Raw genomic sequence first — 13,405 nt, 5'->3', positions numbered from 1 at the left:
TGTGCAGCTCGAAATGATGCTCGCCCATGTTCTCATTTTAAAATAAATGGGTGTTTATAAGTACACTTCCTATGGGTTTGGTCAAACTGTGGCAGTTCGCAAAAGCGAACGCAGCGTAATGCACTAACAATTCCATGTTAGTCAGAGGGACCAGCAGGGTTGCGTCTGTTTTTATGAAATCAACTCTTGGGATTACTCCTCTCGTTCTCTAATTGAGCTGCTTCATTTAGCATGGCGGTAATGCTCTAAATGGCCAGTTTATATTGACTGCAAAAAGGGCTGCTCACCCCAGGAGGTATCTACAGAGCGGCAGGAAGTGGGAATGAACCGAAGGTTATGTACGTCAGCCCTCCTTCAAATGAGATCCTCGGCAGCTGTGGATGGTTCTGTTTCTTCTTGTAATTTTAGCTCTTCCAGAATCAGACCCTGTCAGGTATAATTACGTAATAGATGAAGGTACCAGGCAACTAAATCTGTAGCTTTGTTCTGGAAAAGAAATGCAGTTATTATACGAGTTTTAGGTTTCAGAGCTCAGAACGTTTGTTTTTTTTATGTCAACAAACGCCTTCCTCTGCATCCATGAAAGGAGGAGGGATAATGTCAGCTCAGCTTAGTACATTTCTAATGAATGTTTTATTTTCTGCCCGAGGTTGCGTCTGAAGTGTTTGGACACTTGGAGATTTGAGGGGGTGGAAGAATACCTGGGAAATGCAGACAGTTTTGCAACAAGATATTTGGAAAAATTTATAGTGCCATTTTAACCTTCTGACTGCTTAGTTCAGGAAAACAACTTTGTTGAATTTTTTTTTTCTTCTTTTTCTTTTGTTACATTGACGTTACAAGAATCCACCTGCATGTTTCAAAATGCTAAATGGTTTGAACTGGAAAAGTTAAAAGGCAGCCACAAGAAAGTGAAACGTGCAGTACAGCTATCAGTTTGGCGACATGCTTTTCTGCTGTCTGTTGTCTTGTAATGAGTTGGATTAAAAAGTTAAAGTGTTCTATGAATGACAATAAGTGCATATTATATATTTAGATACTGACATTTTCTGCAGTATACAAATGGTACCAATAATGCAGTTTGTCATTAAGTACAAATGCACAGCATTTTCTTTTGTCTTGAATAAAAGTTTCTTTGACAAGGAAGAATTAGACTATTAAATATATATTTAAAAAAATGCATTTAAGATGTATTATGTACACTACCATTAGAAAGTCTGAGGTCAGTCAGATTTTTAATATGCTTTTGAAAGAAGTCTCTCAAGCTCACCAAAGCTGCATTACTTGATCAAAAATACAGTAAAATGTATATTGTGAAAGATTATTACTATTTAAAATAACTGTTTCTATTTGAATATATTTTAAAATATAATTTATGTCTGTGATGCGAAGCTGAATTTTTTAGCAGCCAATGCTCCAGTCTTCAGTGTAACTTGATCCTTCAGAAATAATTATGACATGCTTATTTGCTACTCAAGAAAAACAGTTGAGCAGTTGAGTTTTTATTTACTATTCACTGTCTATTTAATGTCATGTATTTTGATCAAATTAAAGTATTCTTGCTGCATTAATGTATTATTGTATGTTCAAGTATTTATTTCTTCAAAAAAGACCCCAAATCTTTGCTTGATAGCGTATAATAAAACCCCACATCTGTAGTCTTAATGTGTTCACTACTTTTTAAGTACAAGCAAGAATAGAATTTTGGTTTGACAATCCCCAGTTGTAACAGGTTGGCAGAGGGCAGAATCGATATGCATCTGGTTATGGGATCGGCTGTAAAGTTATTTTGTATTCCATTAGTAGTCTAAGGTGCTTAGCAGTAGTCATTAAAAAGGCTGATACATGAAAGCCTTCCAAAACACCTGCGTCCTTCTTTCTATTCTTGGATTACTCTGTGCAATTTGAGGTTAAAAATAAAACTGAATTGTTTTTTTTTTCTATTTCAAAAACATTCACTCCAACTATGTATCATCAGATGAAGACAGCTGAAACTGAAGTGGCATTTTTCATCATTCTTCGTACTTGAAGCACAGACCTCAAAAAGGGCAAAACAAAAGCACTTACAGGGTTCATACTTTGCTAATGTCTGGTGAGCATGGTTGAGATATTAACCTCACAGTGTGTTCTTCGGCTGAAGTCTGTATTATACCTACATTGTTGTCAGGTTAATTACTGTGCTTAGAGGCACACAAGCCTGCTGCTTATTTTTAGTGTGACCTAAGAGTAAATGCCCTGTCTTATATGGAAAAAGAAGTGCTTCTCTGATTGCTGCACAGCCAGAAATCGGTGGCAGTTTCTCCGGAATAATAAAGACATGATCCTTTTAGGCAGCTGCACTTCATTTTTACCGTCAAGTTTTCACATCTGAAATATTTTTATTTAAAAGGAGACCCTGGAAATTCCACATCAGAACTGTACTTTTATCAGGGTTATGGAAAATTTAGAATTGAAAAATTGTCTCCCAATCACTTAAACCATGATTATGAATTGGCAAGAAGTTGAATTTGTATGACAAAATGGGAAATCTACTGAATTGCAATTCAAAGACAATGAAAACAGCAGTCTGAGAAATGCATAGCATATTTTTAGCCTATTAATGATACATCCTGATGTAGCATTTTATCTTTGTTTCTATCAGATTCCATCATGAGACTGGTGTTGAAGTACTTGGACAAGATGAGATGTTTCCGGAAACGTTCCACCATTCCTTTTCTGGTGGCACTCATTACCTTCCTGCTCTTCATAAACCTCTACATCGAGGATGGCTACGTTCTGGTGAGTTTGTTTACCTGTTGAAATCCAGCAGGTAAATTACAGAGGCCAATTTATTTACAACATCAGTGGAGCAGATAACAAGACAATAGTAGGCTTCACAACAACTTGGCTACTGTTGTTGCATGTGATATAGCATGAATTATCTCTGTGCTGAATAGTTATTTTGTTTATATGCTTTAATTACCAAAGGTTGCGTGTAAGGCTGCTGGTGCCGTGCTGCGCATGTATAATTATCAGAGCTCACACTGGAGCCTATTTAAAATTTCATGATGTAGAGGCAGTCCAAATGCAAGAGACAAATGTATTATTCATAAGGCCAACTTTATGATCAAAACTTTGTGATCATAGCATGTCGCGTGTGTTTGTCTGTTGAATTATTAAAAAATTCTGTACCCATTTTGACTAAGTCACTGTTCCAAAATAACACCCATTTAATTGAAATATAAACATCATCACAGCCAGGAAGAATTTTGTAAAGTGTGATCTGTTCATGTGTGGTAAAAAAGACATTGAAGTATAGCAAGGATGCTATAATTTAATACAAGATAAGTTATTTAAAAGTTGAGTGAGTAATTATTGTGTGTACAATTAATTATAATAAAAAAAGGCATCATTTACATTTAATGAGATTATACAAAAGTGTGCAAGAATATTGCCAAATCTAAAAATAATGGTCTGCAGCTTAATCTTAAAGATGCAAAAGGAATCGTGGCATATCGTGTTACATATAATCCTGTCTTAGACATTTTTTCTTGCTTTATTAAGGCTCATTGAAATGTTGTGACAGACTTTTTACTTACATTGGACTTGTTGACAATATTTAGACTTGGATCTTGGATGTCATGTGTTTCAGGAGGAAGACAAACGTCAGTTACGAGAAACCTCAATGCATCCGCTGAACTCAGAGGCATTATGTTCATACATTTAAAGAAATCACCAATTTTTCTGGAACGATCAAACGTGACTTATCGGTACCTCGCTGGAACACCTTTACCTCGAAGAGTAAGACTTAAGTCCTTTGTACACTTTAACAGTGCACACGGTTTAAAAAAATAAAATGATTTATCAAAAAAAAATATGTACAATGTGCAAAAACTGCACAACTGTATAATTTATGATCAAAGCATTTCGAGTTGTGCATTTATGTATATATTTAATTATTTATCTGTGTTCTTCTGTATATGTATGTTTAGGCAACACACACACACCCCTATATATACATATTACTGCCACACGAGAAGGCACACAAAAAATGACAATTACATACTTACATCATTTTGCTTTAGGTAAATGTATATAGTTTTAGTAATATTTGTATATTCCTCACTGGACTGCATAACAAAATTGATTAAGATTAAAAGTTATTATTGATTAAGAACTTTTTTTAGTTTTAACTTTTATCAGTTCAAGGCATAGATTCTCTTCCTCCATAATTTTTCATGTACTTTTGCAGAGTATCTCACCATTGGATTGTCGTCTGTGAAAAGAAAGCGAGGAAACTACCTGCTGGAGACCATCAAGTCTATTTTTGACCAATCTAGTTACGAGGAGCTCAAAGAGATTGTTGTGGTTGTCCACTTGGCAGACTTTGACCTGGCATGGTGCGAGAGCCTAGTTCATGAAATCTCAAGGAAGTTCGGCCACCATATCATTGCAGGACGGCTGCTAGTTATCCATGCTCCTGAGGAATACTACCCATCCCTGGATGGGTTGAAGAGAAACTACAATGATCCGGAGGATAGGGTACGCTTCCGTTCCAAACAGAATGTAGATTATGCATTTCTGCTAAACTTCTGCACCAACCTGTCAGACTTCTACATGATGTTGGAGGACGATGTGCGCTGCTCTCCGAAACTTTCTCACCGCCCTAAAGAAAGTGGTAGCTTCTAGGGAGGGATCGTATTGGGTGATGCTGGAATTCTCCAAACTGGGCTACATAGGGAAGTTGTACCACTCACGAGACCTTCCCAGACTTGCCCATTTCTTGCTCATGTTCTATCAGGAGATGCCTTGCGATTGGCTTCTTATCCACTTCCGAGGCCTACTGGCTCAGAAGGATGCGATTCGCTTCAAGCCTTCCCTTTTTCAACACATGGGCTACTATTCCTCTTATAAAGGGGCAGAAAACAAACTTAAGGATGATGACTTTGAAGAAGACTCCCTTGATATCCCAGACAACCCACCTGCCAGTTTGTACACAAACATAAATGTTTTTGAGAGCTATGATGCTGCCAAAGCTTACAGTAGTGTGGATGAGTACTTTTGGGGCAAGGCTCCATCCACTGGGGACTTTTATGTAATAGTGTTCAACAAGGCAACAAAAATCAGCAAAATCAAGATCATCACGGGAACGGATGATCGGCAGAATGATATTTTGCATCACGGAGCTCTGGAAGTGGGGGAGAAATTAGTAGGAACTAAAAAGGGAAGGCAGTGCTCCTCTTATATAACTTTAGGGGAGTTTAAAAATGGAAACATTGAGGTTCAAGATGTGGACCACAAGATAGCGTTTGATATTGAGTGTGTTCGCATTGTTGGTAACAGCAAGTCAGAAAGAATGGCTTATCATAAGAAGCATAAGCCTCTGGACTATTCAAGGTGCCGGTCAATGAGAACTTTTTTGAACCGTAGCTAAAGGCACAAGTATCTGTTTATTTATCTTTTTTATTTATTTCTGCAATTTATAAATTATTTATTCACCTGAGAAATTCACCTTTATTTATTCAAATTTATTCAGACTAATTTAAAGGCAGTACAATATTTGACACATCTAAGGCATTTCAGTTAATTCCAACATGAACGATTCAGACAATAAAGATATATATATATATATAATATATATAAAAACATTAAGAGTACTTATTTGTTTCCCTCGTTTTTCATTATTAATTCATATGTGTATATCATGTGTACTCCTCAACAAAGAACTTTTTGCCCCTTATTTTCCTTAAACCAGACCTATTTATATCATTTTTATTGAGATTAATTTTAACAACTTTTATTAAACGTTTTTCTTGCTTGAAGCAGAGATCTATTAAGGTTTACAAAAGAAAAAAATATTTCCCATTGAAGTAAGATAAACTTAAATTGAGATGTTCCTGATAAACAACTCTTAATGTCTTGCATAATTTTGCTTTAAGTAAATGTGTCCTTCTTATATATATATATATATATATATATATATATATATATATATATATATAAGCAATGATTTTTCACAGTGAATCTGTTTTCCATATTTTAACAAACAGGCATCTCCAATTATAGTTACTGAAAAGTTGCTTGAAACTGAATTATAAGCACTTCATTTGAGTTAAGTTATTTTATTTTTTTGGTTTGTTTACTCTTCTATACCTCTAAAAGATTTGCTTATCCTGCTCTCCTTTCTGCCAAGTACACAGGGTCAATGTTGTCTTGAATATACAATGTATTGTGGCATGAATCTACTCCGCAACATTTCCTGTTATCTCCACACTGAATAATAGCAGAAATGTTATTCAATCAATCCTGGGCCAAAAGGGTCTCTTTAGTAGAGTTTTGTTTTGTTTGTGCATTTCTTCAGAGGCATGGACTGGGACAGTGTGGCTATTTGCCCATCTTCTGAAGTGTTGTGAATGGACAGTACAGTGAGAAATGAGGTAAACCTCCTTCCCCTTTTCAGTATTTTCCTCCTATCTTTTGCGCAGTGCAATTTTACCAGGGTAAACTGAATTTTGTTCGACTCATTCCCCCATAAAATGACACCAGCAAAAACCACCCTAGAGCAGACCGTTCTCATAGCAAACCCATGGCTGTAATTGTTGGACTCCATCTAAATGCAGTTTTCTGTCATTGTGTGAGTGTATGCTCTATACACCATATCTGTCACTATGAGTATTTGTTTACTCTGTTTACCAAATCACTTTTCCACAAGATGTTTTGAGAGACATTAAAACTTGGTTTCGCAACCATCTAATTACTCCGTCAGAGTGTGCATGTCACATGAATAATGCAATAATAAGACAACTGTTTACATGACTCTGTGATGTTGCAGAATGTGTTTATCTCCTGTTTTTCTTTCTTTATTTATTTTCCCCATGAAAACAACTGATTTTCTTTGGTCTATTATCATACTGCAGTTCACACGTGTGTAGTAGTTCACTGGATCATAAAAATAATCTGTACTTTGCATGATTTTTGCAGTTGTCTTTTCCAACACCCAAGATACAAAATGTACACTACATTAAGAAGTGCTTTGCACAAACTTATGTCAAAAGTTAACTCTGCCATAGTTATCAAGAAGCCATTACTACCACTATTTCTCAGGCTAGAAATGTGTTACATTGCATTCATTTCTTTCCCAAGTCAGAACTGCATTGTTTCTTTGTCACTGTTTTATTCAGCTTACTGGACGTGAATACCTCTTGCTCAATTGTATTTGTGAATGGATGCATTTCAGACTTTTATGGCTATTTAATGTCACAGTATGTTTTCAATAGTTTTCTAATGCTTTCTTGTGAGCAAAGCACAGGTCCTTTTTTTAAACAGCCAGCTAAACCTTAGGGCTGGGTGAGTAATGAAATGTTACAAATGAAAATATTGGAAGGTTTTGTCTTCCTAATAAAACAACTGACTAAATCATTGTTCATGCATGAGCTAAGAAAGAATGCCGCAGTGTTAGTACGCCTGTCGGTTTTAGGCTTTATGACTTGTTTTCAAGTGTCTTCTCTGAACTTGACTGGCTTTGTACTGTACTTGATTTGTAATTTAACTGTACTTATACTACATTACAACAACGGACATCTTACGTATCGTGCTGCATAGGTGAAGAGAATGTGTTATGATGTACAGTATGTTGTATTTCTCCCACACTGTTTGTCACATGGTACTGTAACTATATTGTAAAATTACATATATTTTTTTACATTTATCATTAGAACTGTTTGCCTTGTATATTGTACCTAAATATACATTGACTCAAGTGATGAGTTGACTAAAATGAATGCCATTTCATCATTGAAAATCCAGAGATTGTAAGGAAAAACACTTCTGGGGAAACAAAATTCTTTTTTTGTAGAGGTCTAAATAAATTTGCATGCAGATGAACACATCTCTCCTGCAGTAATCTGGCTGGACGCACAGTATAAGCCAGCTTGGATACATTTGAATATTCTCTGCCTTATAAGTTCCTAGGCCTGCTTTTGTGTCTATGCAGGTGAACACAAGTTCAAACAAGCCACACTATTCAGAAATCCCTTACTGCTGTGGAAATAAACATTAGCTTGTGTGATAAAGTGTATAAAGGAATTTTAGAGTCTTGAAATGATCACAGATGTCAGTGGATTCTATCAAACCATGGCCCAAAGCAGTAGCTGCCTCATGCATTATTTATTTGTTTATTCATATGCTTTGTGTCATGTTTATACATTCATAATGAATTTACAATGCTTAGGCTATATTTTGGCTGGATTTTCTGTTTCTATTCCGCAGTATATTACTTCATCATACAGTGTTTTGTAGAAACACAGGATTTTCTCTTAAATTATTTTGGTTGTTGCACAAGTTAAAAAACAAAGGTAAACAATGAAATATAAATTATACACATTGCCATGGTATAACAAATACTTCCCTGAGGAAATATTTCCAATTGCTGTATCCTCCCTCCAAGTTAGTCTGTAAGTGTTGCTCTTATTATTAGTGTCAAGATTTCAGACTTCAGATGTATGCGACTGCAAAGTCCTTAACTGATGGATTGTGACATATTGTCATATCTGTTTCATATCCAAACAAAGCTTTTACAGGTTTGGAATAACATGGGGGTAAGTGATTAATGGCAATATTTTAATTTTGGGGAGGAGTGTCCCTTTGAATTGATTGTGAAATTGATTGCATGACAGACTATTCCAATTTTGTATTGGGCCTTGATGTCCAAGATCAAATCTGGCTCTTGAAACCAGTTCAGTTAGGTGCACTTATGGTACAGATAATGGTGGAAACTCGTTCCTTTGCAGTAATTCTTTCTTTCTTTCCTATTGTTTTTAAAATTTTCCCCTCTCCACAAAACATTTGAAATCAATTTAAGTATCGCGTAGGCTCTTTGAGATGTCAATCACAATCAATAACAGCTATTGTGAATCACCCCAGTGAAGCAGGCTCTCAGTAAGTAATGCACATTTCATAGAAATTTCATCAAAGTTATTACTTTTTGCTCTCACATTTTGATCAAGTACTACATGTATTTTACAGACATAGGTTTTCAAAGAAAATAATAAAAGTAAAACTGAAAATTGTTTTTACAGCACTTAGCAAATTCTTTTCTTGTATAATGAAATTAATTTTTACCATGATAAATGATGGGTACAGTAGGAGAGACTGCAGGCAACTGTAACATGCTTAACTTCAGTCACAAATAAACCAGTGATGAAACTTAATTCAGCAGATGAAAAATCCTTGAAAAGGAATGTTTTGTGAGAATATTTCAGCAAAAAAGTGATGTATGAAAATTTATTTGCTTAATTTTTCCACAATATTTTTGGATGATTGTGAATTTTAACTATGTATTACTTTTCAAGTTATCATCAAATCATTCATTTTTTAAGCCTTTTTTACTGTTACAGTTTCCTTTGTAACATATTCTTGTTTTTCATACCAAAGGATTGCAAGTAAATTGTCAAAAATCTGTTCTTTATAAAGGATAATATTACAATTGTCTTCTTTATAATTCATGTTTCTACATAATTCAATTATGTATATATGAACAACTATCTCAAATGATCCTTACATTAAGTTAACACTGAGTGTTCCCTAGAAGGCCTATTTTTGTTGCAGACCCAGCAATTTCCACATTTTCAGTACAGAAAATCTGAGGCTACAGCAGCACTGCCCTTCAAAGTGGAGTGGAACTAATGCTGAGGTGAGTCCATATGGCAGGCGAGATATGTGGGAAACCGTAGCTAATATGCATTTTAAAAGGTGTCAGAATGGTCCAGAAAAACCAATATGCCATAATAACTCCTGGCCCCGCGCAGAGCATCACCCAATCGATTCGAGGTTTCCATGGCAGCCAGTCTGCGTAAATAAGGTACCAAACCATACAATCAGATGATGCGAATCTGAGGCGGAGAGGCTTCTCATATCATATTCCCAAATGATCTGCTGTGCACAGGATCTCTCACGCCATCTGATTCCCAGGAAAAATCATTATGGATGTTAATACCTTCAGTGAGGCAGGCAGAATATAAAAGGCAGGGAGTGGGAACCAATCGATTGTTTTTTACTCAAAAAGTTCAGCTGAGTTTCATATGAAAGTAATTCCACTTCGATCTGTCTCAAACTGCAAGCTGATTAAGCCCCAGAGCTCTACAGTGAAACTATAGATTTATCAGTACCTCAATATTACACCATTAATGGGACAGCATGGGGGTTGGATTTGCAATAGAAGAAATCTTTCTGGCAGAGCTTTAGCATGAAAGATGTGTCGCTTTAAGATAGAAATATTTGCACATTTGCTTCAGGGACGTCAAAGTAGAAGAGCAAATAAAAGCTTTTAAATAGTTGACCCCTTTTAGGGATTGAAAAGCATTTACATCAAATCACTTAAACATTTGTGATTGAGCTATAAGAAGGATAAACGCGGGCAAACATTGCACAAACCCTAAGTGTGTTACTGCAATTGCCTTAACACGTTACTTGATAAAACCATGATTGACAACAAAAAAAGTATTAAACAGTTTTACCGCATTGAAAGCATTTCAAAGTAAAATGCCTGCAGTGCTTGAGGTTTATTCACGCCTGCAAGCCAAGAATTTTTCAAATATTACCCTTAGATGAAATTGCGGATGACAGGTGTGGAGGAAAAATATGTTGAAACGTGTGAATTATGTGTTTTTATTCAGTTCTATTGAACCCAACACCTCACATATCTCCAGTGACTTGGTTTACCACCAATCTGTGAATATTTTAAGCCATTTGTGGTAGAATGGTAACTGCAGGAAATCAGAGATTACATAGCAATTAAATAAACACAAAAAAACTGCTAACCATTAACTTTTAAATAGCTTGTCTGTAAAATATAGTCTCCACTTAATAGCTGTCCTGCCCCTATAAAGAAATCAAGGCATTCAATTCAATTCAATTCAAGTTTATTTGTATAGCGCTTTTTACAAAACAAATCGTTACAAAGCAACTTTACAGAAAATTATGTTTCTACAATATTTAGTAGTAGCTAGTAGTTTGTGCACATTTGACAGGATTTTAGAAAAACTAAAAAATAATAATAATACAAGACGTAGTCAGCTAGACGATGAACTATCAATATTATTAATTAAGTTATTATATGATTAAGTCACACATTTAGGAATAATTGTTAGTTCTGTTTGTTGATTCAGGGTTAGCATCATCTGGGGTCCTCTGAGGGTCAGCATCATCTCTTCTCAGGTGTTCTGGATCCAGACTGGAGCTTGTGTAAATCCTAGTTACCACGGGATGTGAATCCCGTGGCAAAACATAGAAACAAAATACAGACATCATTAGCATAGCTGCTGATCCAACAAAGTAAAATTAGTTTAACCCAAGCTAATGAATAAAAATGCACCTTTGATCAGATGCAACTACACTCACAATTAAAAAGATACATTATTCGAATGCTTGGCGAAAGAGATGTGTTTTTAATCTAGATTTAAACAAAGAGAGTGTGTCTGAACCCCGAACATTATCAGGAAGGCTATTCCAGAGTTTGGGAGCCAAATGTGAGAAGGCTCTACCTCCTTTAGTGGACTTTGCTATCCTAGGAACTACCAAAAGTCCAGCGTTTTGTGACCTTAGGGAGCGTGATGGGTTGTAGCGTGGTAGAGGGCTAGTTAGGTACGCAGGAGCTAAACCATTTAGGGCCTTATAGGTAAGTAATGATAATTTGTAACTGATGCGGAACTTAATAGGTAGCCAGTGCAGAGACTGTAAAATTGGGGTAATATGATCATATTTTCTTGACCTCGTAAGGACTCTCGCTGCTGCATTTTGGACGACCCGTAGCTTGTTTATTGAAGAAGCAGGACAACCACCTAGAAGTGCATTACAATAGTCCAGTCTAGAGGTCATGAATGCATGAACTAGCTTTTCTGCATCAGAAACAGATAACATGTTTCGTAGCTTGGCAATGTTTCTAAGATGGAAGAATGCAATTTTTGTAACATTGGAAATATGATTTTCAAAAGACAAATTGCTGTCTAATATAACACCCAGATTTCTGACTGTAGAGGAAGTTACAGTACATCCGTCTAGTTGCAGATTGTAATCTACAAGATTCTGTGTAGTGTTTTTTGGTCCAATAATTAATATCTCCGTCTTATCCGAATTTAATTGGAGAAAATTCTTTGTCATCCAATCTTTTACATTTTTAACACAATCTGTTAGCTTAGATAATTGGGAAGTTTCATCTGGTCTCGTTGATATATATAGCTGAGTATCATCAGCATAACAGTGGAAGCTAATTCCGTATTTTCTAATAATATTACCAAGGGGCAACATGTATATTGAAAATAGAAGGGGACCTAGGACGGATCCTTGTGGCACTCCATATTTTACTGATGATAAATGAGATGACTCCCCATTTAAGTAAACAAAATGGTAGCGATCGGACAGGTAGGATCTAAACCATCTTAGAGCCTTCCCTTGAATACCTGTATAGTTTTGTAATCGATCTATGAGTATGTCATGATCTATGGTGTCGAACGCAGCACTAAGATCAAGTAAGACTAGAAATGAGATGCAGCCTTGGTCTGACGCAAGGAGCAGGTCATTTGTAATTTTAACAAGTGCAGTTTCTGTGCTATGGTGGGGCCTAAAACCTGACTGAAATTCTTCATACAGATCATTTTTATGCAGGAAGGTGCTCAATTGAGCAGACACAACTTTTTCTAAAATTTTAGACATAAATGGAAGATTTGAAATAGGCCTATAATTTGCCAGTACACTAGGATCTAGTTTTGGTTTCTTAATAAGAGGCTTGATAACCGCCAGCTTTAATGGTTTTGGGACTTGTCCTAAAGATAACGACGAGTTTATGATATTGAGAAGCGTTTCTACGGCTACAGGTAACAGCTCTTTCTGTAATTTAGTGGGTACAGGATCTAATAAACATGTTGTTGGTTTAGATACAGTGATAAGTTTATTTAGCTCCTCCTGTCCTATGGTTGTAAAGCACTGCAGTTTATGTTTGGGTGCGATGGATGAAACTGAAGTGTTAGATGCTGTAGAATCTACATTCGCTATTGTATTTCTAATGTTATCTATTTTATCAGTGAAGAAATTCATAAAGTCATTACTATTTAACGTTGGTGGAATATTTGAATCAGGTGGCATCTGGTAATTTGTTAACTTAGCCACTGTGTTAAATAAAAACCTTGGATTGTTTTGGTTATTTTCAATGAGTTTGTGTATATGCTCTGCCCTAGCAGTTTTTAGAGCCTGTCTACAGCTGGACATACTGTTTTTCCATGCAATTCTAAAAACTTCTAAGTTAGTTTTTCTCCATTTGCGTTCAAGACTACGAGTTACTTTCTTGAGAGAGTGAGTATTACTGTTATACCATGGTACAGTACGTTTTTCTCTAACTTTTTTCAATTTGATTGGGGCAACAGCTTCTAATGTA

The 13,405-nt window shown here is 35.8% G+C and overlaps 1 pseudogene; it reads left to right on the top strand.

Annotated features, from left to right (window-relative positions):
- Nucleotides 1-2,644: 2,644 nt before the first annotated feature.
- Nucleotides 2,645-5,567, top strand: LOC113069616 (alpha-1,3-mannosyl-glycoprotein 4-beta-N-acetylglucosaminyltransferase C-like; annotated as a pseudogene).
- Nucleotides 5,568-13,405: the final 7,838 nt, after the last annotated feature.

The sequence above is a fragment of the Carassius auratus genome, unplaced genomic scaffold, assembly GCF_003368295.1.
Source record: "Carassius auratus strain Wakin unplaced genomic scaffold, ASM336829v1 scaf_tig00001866, whole genome shotgun sequence".
Taxonomy (NCBI): domain Eukaryota; kingdom Metazoa; phylum Chordata; class Actinopteri; order Cypriniformes; family Cyprinidae; genus Carassius; species Carassius auratus.
Note: the sequence above shows the minus strand (reverse complement) of the source record. Positions and strands in the feature narration are given on the sequence as shown.